The sequence below is a fragment of the Petaurus breviceps genome, unplaced genomic scaffold, assembly GCF_028583685.1.
Source record: "Petaurus breviceps papuanus isolate PSGF00001 unplaced genomic scaffold, PetGlider_PUasm1.0 151, whole genome shotgun sequence".
NCBI lineage: Eukaryota > Metazoa > Chordata > Mammalia > Diprotodontia > Petauridae > Petaurus > Petaurus breviceps.
In genome coordinates this window covers 12,883,277-12,892,931 of record NW_027185712.1, presented here as the reverse complement: position 1 = coordinate 12,892,931, position 9,655 = coordinate 12,883,277, and the positions used below count along the sequence as shown (strand labels likewise).

Sequence of the window (9,655 nt, the reverse complement as noted above, 5' to 3'; positions counted from 1 at the left end):
CCAATTCAGCATTTTAGGCAAATGTAAAGAGAAAGAACACTTTTATCCGGGGAGACAAGAGAAAGCTTTACAGAGAAGGTGATGCCTGAACTTGTCCTTAAAAGAATGCAGAAATTGAAAAGGCATGGATGAGGAAGAAATGTATGCATTCCAGACATAACAAATGGCCTACATGATTTCATGGAGTCAGACTTGGCAAGATAAGATCAGGAAGTAGGAAGCAGTCCAATTTGGCTGGAATATAGACAGTGTAATGTGGAAGAGGATAAAGCTGCAAAGGTAGGTGGGAGGCAGATTGTGGAGGGTCTTAAAAGGCCAGAACAAAGAATTGGTGTTTTATCTCTCTAGGCAATATGGACTGAAGTTTTTTGATCTGGGGAGTGACACAATCAGGTCTGTACATTGAGAAGATTATTCTATCAGTTGTATAATAGATAAATGAGGGCAAGGAGAGAAGAGGTAGGGAGATTAGTTAGGACACTATTACAATAGCTGGAGCAAAAGGTGATGAATATCTAAATTGGGGTGTTGTTTGTATGAGTGGAGAGAAGAGAAGAGTTTAGGAAATAAACTGATAGGAATTAATAATTGCTTGATTGTGGAGCCTGAGAGAGTGAAGAGATAAAGATTACTGAGGTTTTGTCCTAGAGTGTTGTAAGAATGGTGATGCCATCAGTGGAAAGAGTGTAGAAATCAGCATTGGGGGAAGATGATGAGTTCAGTTATAGACAGGTCTTTGAGATGACAAAGAGCACTTTAAGAGGGAGAGGAACACTGTGACAAATTAGGATGTTCCCTGCTGTTAGGTAAAAGCAAGTCATAGTGAGCATTAAGGGAAGCTCCGGCAGGGAAAGGAAGTTGAAACAGGCAAACTTATCATGTGTTTAGAAGGGAAATGAAAGTCCTGCACACGAGGATTTGTCCCTCATGGGGCAACTATGGACTGGTAATAGATATGTGAGTTGAAGGAGTAACCACCTTCTCCTGTGCCAAATGCCTTAGTGATTGCTAAGCACTTTTATGGAGTTTAAGGTTTGTATGAGGCTTTCCATATGTTATGTGACCTGATCCTCGCAGCAACACTGTGATGTAGGTGTTATTTGCACCCTTGTTTTACGGATGAGGAAAATTAGGCTGAAAAGGATTAAGTGACTTGTCCAGGGTTACACAGCTAGTAAATGTCTGAGGTGGGGTCTGAGTCTGGCTCTTTTTGACTCCTGGTTTAGTTCTCCACACTGCTTTCCAGCTTGGGAGGACCTGAAAGATTTAATACTCCACTTTCTGTGTTACTACATTCCAGACCCTATGTTAAAAATGGGGGAAGCAAGACAATCCCTGCCAACACAAAGCTTATATTCTCTTTGGGAGAATAGCAGAAGGGGAGGTAGAAGGGGGTGGTGGTGGTAATAATTGGGGAGACCTAACTCTGGGCAGAATAAGGTTAAAGCTCACCTATCAGAGCCCAGGGTGAGTACAAGGGCAAGATCCACTTTCTGTGGGTGAGAGATGAGGAGGCTGAGGATAATGCATAGAGAGCAAGTAGCATGCTTTCTTTTGAATGACAGATTGAATTCTCATTCAGTTATGGGTTGGACTAGATGGCCTTTGGGAAACAGAGTAAACTGTCACAGGAAGTTGGAGACTAGACATTTCATTTTCCATATGTACTATATGTAAGATATGGCCAAGCTGGGTATAGATTCTCTCCCCAATAGCTGAATAGGAAGGGAAGTTATTCTTTTTTTTCTGATACTTAAATTTTTTTTTTCACTTTTCAAACTTTATTCTTATATATTTTTATTTATTTATTTTTAGTTTTCAATATTCATTTCCACAAGATTTTGAGTTACAAATTTTCTCCCTGTCTTTCCCCTACCCCCCACCCCAAAATAGCAAGCCTACTGAATACCTATTCTCCCAATCTGCTCTCTCTTACATCCTCCCCCATCACCCCTCTAACTTTGTAGTAGGGAAAGATGGATTTCTATACCCCAGTGCCTGTATGTCTTATTGACCAATTGCATGTAAAAAACAACTTTTTAACATTTGTTTTTAAAACTTTGATTTCCAGATTCTTTCCCTTCTTCCCTCCTCACACCCCCCCCCCACTGGGAAGATAAGCAATTCAATATAGGTTGCACATGTGTAGTTATGCAAAACATTTCCATAGTAGATATATTGTGAAAGACTACTATATTTCCCTCCATCTTATCCTGCCCCCCACTTATTCTATTTTCTCCTTTGACCCTGTCCCTTTTCAAAAGTGTGTGCTTCTAAGTACGCTCTCCCCCAGTCTTCCCTCTCTTCTATCATCCCCCCTCTTATCCCCTTCCCCCCTACTTTTCTGTAGGGTAAGATACCCAACTGAATGGGTATGTTAAGGAGGGAAGTTATTCTAAGTTGTGGCCTTGGTATTAACCTCATGCTATAATCTCCCCAGGCACAGGGACTACCTCCTCCCTTCCGTAATTCAACCCACTCATTTGTAGGGGTGACTCTAGATAGGTCAAGTCATTTCTATTCCCAAGAATCTACTAAAGCTCCTCATTATTTAGGTTAGCTCTTAATTTATCCTGACATTTCAGATCTTCCCCATTTTGGCTACATCTTTGCTACCTCAGCCATTCTCCTATTGCTCTGTAAAATGGTGCATTCATTCCAGTCAGCTCTGCCTCCTTCCTGTCTCCTTTGTAGCACAGCTCTGTCTGTCATTGTTTTCCTGTCTTGTTTTTCCCATTGTTCTCCCAATGTCCACTCTTTCAGCCTCCCCAAATCTTACCTTTCCTTCAAGGTCCAACTCATTTTAGCATTGGATTATACTCCATTTAAAGCCTTATTTAGTGTTATGTGAGATGTGTGTTATTGCTGCTATAAGATTAACAGGCAGTGTGGTGTAATGGAAATCACCCCCCTATTATATGGTGTTGGACACAACCCTGATGAGCATTTGCTTCCTCATTTATAAAGTGGACACCAAACGTTAGTACTATGTACCTCAAGGTATTGCTGAAAGCGAAGTGCTTTGTAAACTTCAAAGTGCCATAGAAATGAGTTATTTTCAAGACTGCACTCCCCACTCAAGGACCAAGACCTTGCCATATGTCATTAATACCTGAGCGGGATGTTATGCAAGTAAGCAAACCAGTGAAGGGAGGTCAGGAAAGGTTTTTAGGATTGGTGAAGATCCAGTAGCTATTTGTTTTCTGAGTGGAAGAATGACATGGAAGTTTTGAGTTTCGTATGTTCCCCCACCCTTCCCATGGATGCTCAGGCACCCTTCAGAATTCTCATCCATCAGCCAGCAAATGGACACATTTTAATGAGCACAATCTCAACCAAGCAAGTTCTGGCAACAAAATATGCCTCCACTAATGATATTCAATTGTTCTAAGAAGACAAAACGGTCTGAAGTATAATGAGATGCCAAACACACACACACAAAAACCCGGCTGCTCATATTTAAGCCCTTCTGTTTCTTGAAGTGAAAACTCATTTTAAGAAGATTATGGCGCATATATTATAAAATGGGATGATATTCCACATTCATGCCCCACTGGGGCCTTGACTGTATTAAAAAAAATGAAAACAAAACCAACAACCACATTTTGTTCCCACATAAGTACTTGGCTAATAGGACATGTGACTCAATAGTCATTCATTTGGGTTATTTTTAATGCAGGCCTTCCTCATGCATCTCTGCTTTTCTTTGCAATATGCATTATGGGAATTCTGTAGCCAGGCCTCTTGAATAGAGGGCCCTCTAGAGCTGAAGGGGAGTAGGAGGGGTGGTGGTAGGAGATGATCTAATGGGGAATAGGGGAGATTGTGAGAAGACAAAGACAGAAAGAATGTACTTGGGTGCTGACTACCTAGGAGCAGGGTGAGATAGACCCTACCTGCACCAGGACAATTGTCCATTTACCAGGGGTAAACCAGAACTTAGTCCTATCTTGGTCCTTTCCTGATCAACATTTTATCAACAACTTGGATGAAGACATGTAAAGCATGCCTGCCAAATCTGAGAATAACAGAGCTGCAAGAGAGAGATTTTTGGATAACAGAATAAAGATTCAAAAAGATTTGAATATAGATGAACACTGGACTGAAACAGATAACATCAAATTTAAATGGGATAAATGTAAAGTCCTATGTTTAACTTAAGGGGGAAAAAGCAACTTCTTGTATATGGATGGGAGTGGAGAGGGAGACATGATTTTTTATGTGAAAATAATTTTGGAGGTTACTAGACACTAAGCTCTATAGGAATCAGCTGAGTAACATAGCATAAAAAAAAGAGCCGAGGTGACTTTAGGTTGAATTAAAAGAAGGATAGCATCTATATTAGTGATTCTATCACAAAAAGAAATGATAGTTCTGCATACTCTGCCCTAATCAGACCACATCTGGAGTATTGTATCCCCTTCTGGCCTCCACATTTTAATAGAGACGTTGACAAAGTAGATTGTGTCACCTGTGTTCCCAAAGGACCCTGATGCCATGCAGACAGTTTCATGGTCTTTGACTCATTTGCCTGGCAGGTGGGGGTGGAATGTATCCTGGCTGTCTCAAGAGCAGAAGGCTATTCAAATGATCAGTCAATCAACAAACGACTATGTTCAAGGCATTGTGCTAGGCACTGGAGATACAAACATAAAAGTAAACCATCTCTGCCCTGAAGGAAATTTCATGGGGTGTGGGGAGACAACCTATAGAAATGTATTAAAAATATGTAAAATGCATGGTAATTGGTAGGGGAGGATATTCGCGGCTGGGGTGATAGGGAAAGACATCATGGTGTTTGAGCTGAGTTTTGAAGGGAGCAGGGAGGTAAGAGGAGAGGTGAGTCATTAAGAACTATAAAGGAACTGAGTACAGCAGGTGCATAGGCTGAGACAGGTAAAAGGGAAGAGGAGTGTGCCACCTATAGGCAGGCTCAGGACCTATCTCTGGTGGCAGGATATGAAAGAGTCATCAGACGGTTTATTTCCCCACTAGTTGTCATCTCTGCTTTTCCAAATTGCTCCATTTACAGAATATGACCAACACAGGATCATTGGTTCTTTACTCATTGGGTAGATCTCTGCTGTGATAAGGTTACTGGGGAAACCTGCCACACGACTTGCAGCTGTCAGTAATGCCTTCACCCCCATCAACCTCTTTTCTTCGAAGCCGTTATATGAGTTGTGTATATCTTGCCCAGACTCCAGCACTTCAGTCTCTGGTCCAGATCAGGGATGCTTTGTCAGAAAAGTTGGCACAGAGTCCATTGTGGCTCTCTGTTGGGCTCTATATGAAAATGAACTTCGGAAGGTCATCTGGGGGTAGCCTATCCTCAGTAGAACCAATGAGCATAGGCTCTAAGCCTGCAGTGAAGGAGAGCCAGATCAGAGACCCTGCATGTGAAAGCAAGAGAAGGTAATTGTATGCCATTTGCAGGAAGGTGGAGAACCTAGTGTGGGGAGTGGGGTGCAAATCAAGACTGACAGGGGCAGAAGAGGGTGATCAGGAGCATGAAGCACCTAGAATCCAGGTGACTTAAAGAAAAGTGAAGTCCATTAGAGCTACAAGGAATCTTAGAGAGGCTCTAGTTTGGAAGCACCAAACAGAGGGCCTACAGGCCAACACTGACCTCTGTCCTCAGAACTAAATCAAAATGTAATTGGGAAATATTTAACAAAATAAATAAAAATACAATGAAACATAGATGATCTTAACATATGTTCTTCTAAGCTAGTATATGGCCTACAGGGATCCTCATGTATGGTACTCGCCCCCATTTTTATTTGAGTTTGATACCACTGATCTCATCCATATATAGTCATATAGTTAAATGTAACTAACTGATAGTTAAAATGATTGCACTCCAATATAGAGTCACTTCAGTTAAGTGGTCCTACTGCCCATAGAACATTTTGTGAATGCCCAAATCATTTTATGGATGGAGAAACTGAAAACCCAGGTGGGTAAGTGTTTTACCCAAATCCACACAACTGATAAGTACTTAAAGCCAACTCTTCTACTTCCTGGGGAATCTTTGTTTTAGAAAAAAGAAAGTCTTAATGGAATACTTTATTGCTGTCTTTTCATCTTTGAAAAGAGGAGATAATAAAGAAAGACTAGATTGATGATGTATAGTGGCAGACAACGGAGAGGAGTCACAGTTTAACATTAAAAAATACCATTCTCTGCCCCACGATGGAATGAGATGTCATGTGTAGCAGTGAACTTTCTGTCCCTGGAGTTATTTAGGCAGAGTCAACAATATCCTAGATCAATTGCCAAAGAGGACTCTTGCTGTGAATAGGCATTCCACTCCAGCTTTAAGTTTTACTAACATTTTGGTGGGATGAGACTGGGAGATAGAAGTTGAGCATCACACACAAATTCTCAGAATTGGGATAAACTTTAGAGGCCATCTTGTTCAACCAATAGATGACTAGGAGCCTTTCTAAAATATCTACAAACAATTAGTCACTCAGAAGGGTGCCCACTAGATGATAAGAACTGGTATTAGCACATTCTTATTAATGTCTAAATCTACCATCCTGTAACTTTTACCCATTGTTACTGTCTCTTCCCTCTAGGGCTCCCTGGAAGTTGACCTTCATGGTATCTAAAATGACATAATGTTCATTTATCTGTGGGGTATTTCCCTTCGCCTCCCCCTTCCCCTTCCCTTCTTTTCCTTTTCAAATATTTAAGGGTTATTCTGCTCTAGCATCCATTACAGGCACTATTCCTTTCAAGCTAGAAAAAGGGAGTTAGGAATGTCTTTGGCAAAGACTGTCACAGAGAAACAGTGAGACCTAGTTGGCATGCTCATAGTTGTAAGCATAGTATTATTTTTCTTTAAAGTTTTTGTGGTTTCAAATAAATAAAGCACTGTAGCTATCCTCCATTGGTAATTTTTTCTTAAGCAATTGGGGTTAAATAACTTGCTCAAGGTTACACGGCCAGCTATTTCTGGGTGTGGTGCTAAGTATCTGAGCCTGGATTCGATCCCAGGTCATCCCGACTCTGGGGCCGGTACTCTTACTCACTGTGCCACCTGGCCGCCCCCATTGGTAATTTTTTCGGGGGGAAACCCATCACATACACACCAACCACACAAACTGAAACTATTTCATGTGATGGGTCTTGGTTGCTATTAAAAAAAAAAAGCAAAGTACTAACCCTTAACATTTTTTTAGGGCAGCTAGTCCCCCCACTTCTTCAAATCTTCTCTTTTCAAGGCTAACTAATCCCATTTCTTGCTACTCATTGTACCACAGGTTTTTGCCTCCTGGAGGGGAAAAAAAACTTTTGGTAAAACTTCTGGACAAGTCAGAGCATGTGTAAAATAGAATAACAAGACTGAAGGCCATTGCATGGAAGGAAGTTCCCATTATCTGTCTCCTTGGAAAAAGTAATGTTGCAATCATCCTCATTGACTTTAGTTTTGTAAAGAACCTTATAATAAATATTATTTGCTTGAAAATGTAGCACCAAGATATTTGGACTTGATCTTTTGAACTTATATCATTGAAGCATGGCAAACTAGGTAGGCAACTCTCTAACAGAACTTGTCAGAATCTCAGAAGGGTCACCTCCTCCAATGAAGATTTCCCCATCCTTGGGGAATCCTGAGGAGCCCTTTATCTTGAATTATTTTTGTGTTGCTTGTATTTATGTGCATATTATAGCCTCTCTCATCCCCACCCCACCAGAACTTTAAATGTCTTCTGGTCAACAATTGCTTTGTTTTTGTCTCTGTATCCCATTTAGGCACCAACTTAGGTTTGTTAATTGAATTAATTAGATTTCCTTTCACCTGAATCCATTCCAATTATACAGATATTAAGCATGTGCCTACTATATACCAAGCAAGGTGTCCTGGGGATGTTATGTAGTCCTTGCTGGAAGAATTTCCACAAGGGAATTAAGGCACATACATCACAAGTTGCTGATATGTTAAAATGTGATAAATGCATGGAAGAGGTCAGATAGAGGACAAGAAATAAGGAGGGGGATATTCTTTAGGTAGAGGGATAGATAGATAGATTATTATTTTTATATTGTTTGATGTTATGGTTAAAACGATAGTGCTCCAATAATGGAGTCACTTTGGCTAAGTGGTCCAAAGACCCATAAAACATATAAGCAGTGATGTACTTTTTCTCTATCCAGACTTATTTTAAGCTTGTGTCAGATAGTTAATACTTGAAGTTTCTGAATAGATAGAACTCCTGACTGACTGCAGAGGCCTATGGGCAACTCCTTTTTTGCTGCCTCAGATAGACAACTCAAGCTCTTACCTGATTTCTGGTCTGGATAAAGAAACTCCATCTACCTGAGTCTCACCTGACCCCAGTATCAATAAGTGACACCAAGAACTTCTCCACTACATCTTGATTTAATAATGAACGTCACTTCCCACATCTGTCACTGATTTCCTGTTCTCCACTAAGGCCATTTTTTAGGATATAAAACTTCCCTTGTTGTTTAGTCATTTTCAGTTGTGTTCAACTCTTTGTGACCCCTTTTTGGGATTTTCTTGGCAAATATAATGGGGTGGTTTGCCATTTCCTCCTCCAGCCTATTTTTACAGACGAGGAACTGAAGCAAACAGGGTTAAGCGACTTCTCCAGGTTCACACAACTAGTAAGTGTCTGAGCTGTATTTGAACTGAGATCTTCCTGACTCTAGACCCAGCTCTCTATTTATTGTGATAACTACCTGCCCATAAAAACTTCCCTACTTGAACCCTGATTTTGAATATGCACTTTCCCTGATGCAATCCTTCCTCCTTGAGTGGGTCAGTTCCTGGTTTTTGTGGGGATGAAGCTCTGTCTGGTTTATATTGCTAGATAGTGTGTGCATTTTTATCTTTGCCTGCTTGCTTCGCTGTATAGTACTTTTTGTTTGTACTAGCTTCCCAAAGTACCAATTTTCTATAAATCCCTGAACCCAGGGTTTTGCTTTAATCAGAGCTTTGAGCCCCTGAAAAACAGGGAACCTAAACAGACTTCACTGAAGAGGATTCTTATAGATAGAGGAGAGTCTCTTATAGGCATGGGGAACACTCTATACAAATTTGTGAAAACCTCAGTCTAGAACAATATTGAGGAATATCCAGTTTAGTTTAACATAAAATGTGCAAAAAAAAAAGAATAGTATGAAACCATGCCTATCAAACAATGAGATTGCTGGGGTGTGGAAGGCCTTAAATGACAGGAAAAGAAGTTTGAATTATATCCTATAGGAAATTGGGAGTCAATGAAGATTTTTTAAATGGGTAAGTGATATAATCAGACATGGAATTCAGAATGAACACTTTGGTAGCTATGCAAAGGTTAGATTGGAAAAAAGGAATCCTATTAGTAGGTTATTGATGGACTCTGAAAAAGGTAGCAGCTGCACTCCAGAGTTGAAGATAGCTCACAGATGTCCATAGTTGTGAATTAACCTCTGGGCTATGGATGGTAAGTAAAAATGTTTTGCTGACACTGGTAATAGTGGTAGTGTGTGGCACCAAAATTGGCCCCTGTGGTTGTGGAATGTGTAGTGCTTAGAGAAAGATCAGAAGTGAGTGAGTGTGTGTGCGTGTGTGTGTGTGTGTGTGTGTGTGTGTGAGAGAGAGAGAGAGAGAGAGAGAGAGAGAGAGAGAGAGAGAGAG

The 9,655-nt window shown here is 40.6% G+C and overlaps 1 long non-coding RNA gene across 1 annotated transcript in view; it reads left to right on the top strand.

The window, feature by feature from the left end:
• Positions 1-222: 222 nt before the first annotated feature.
• LOC138153745 (uncharacterized) overlaps positions 223-9,655 on the top strand; it is a 129,893-nt gene continuing 120,460 nt past the window's right edge. The window contains exon 1 of the long non-coding RNA XR_011166440.1: positions 223-279. This is a non-coding gene — a long non-coding RNA (uncharacterized lncRNA). The remainder of the gene's footprint in view (positions 280-9,655) is intronic.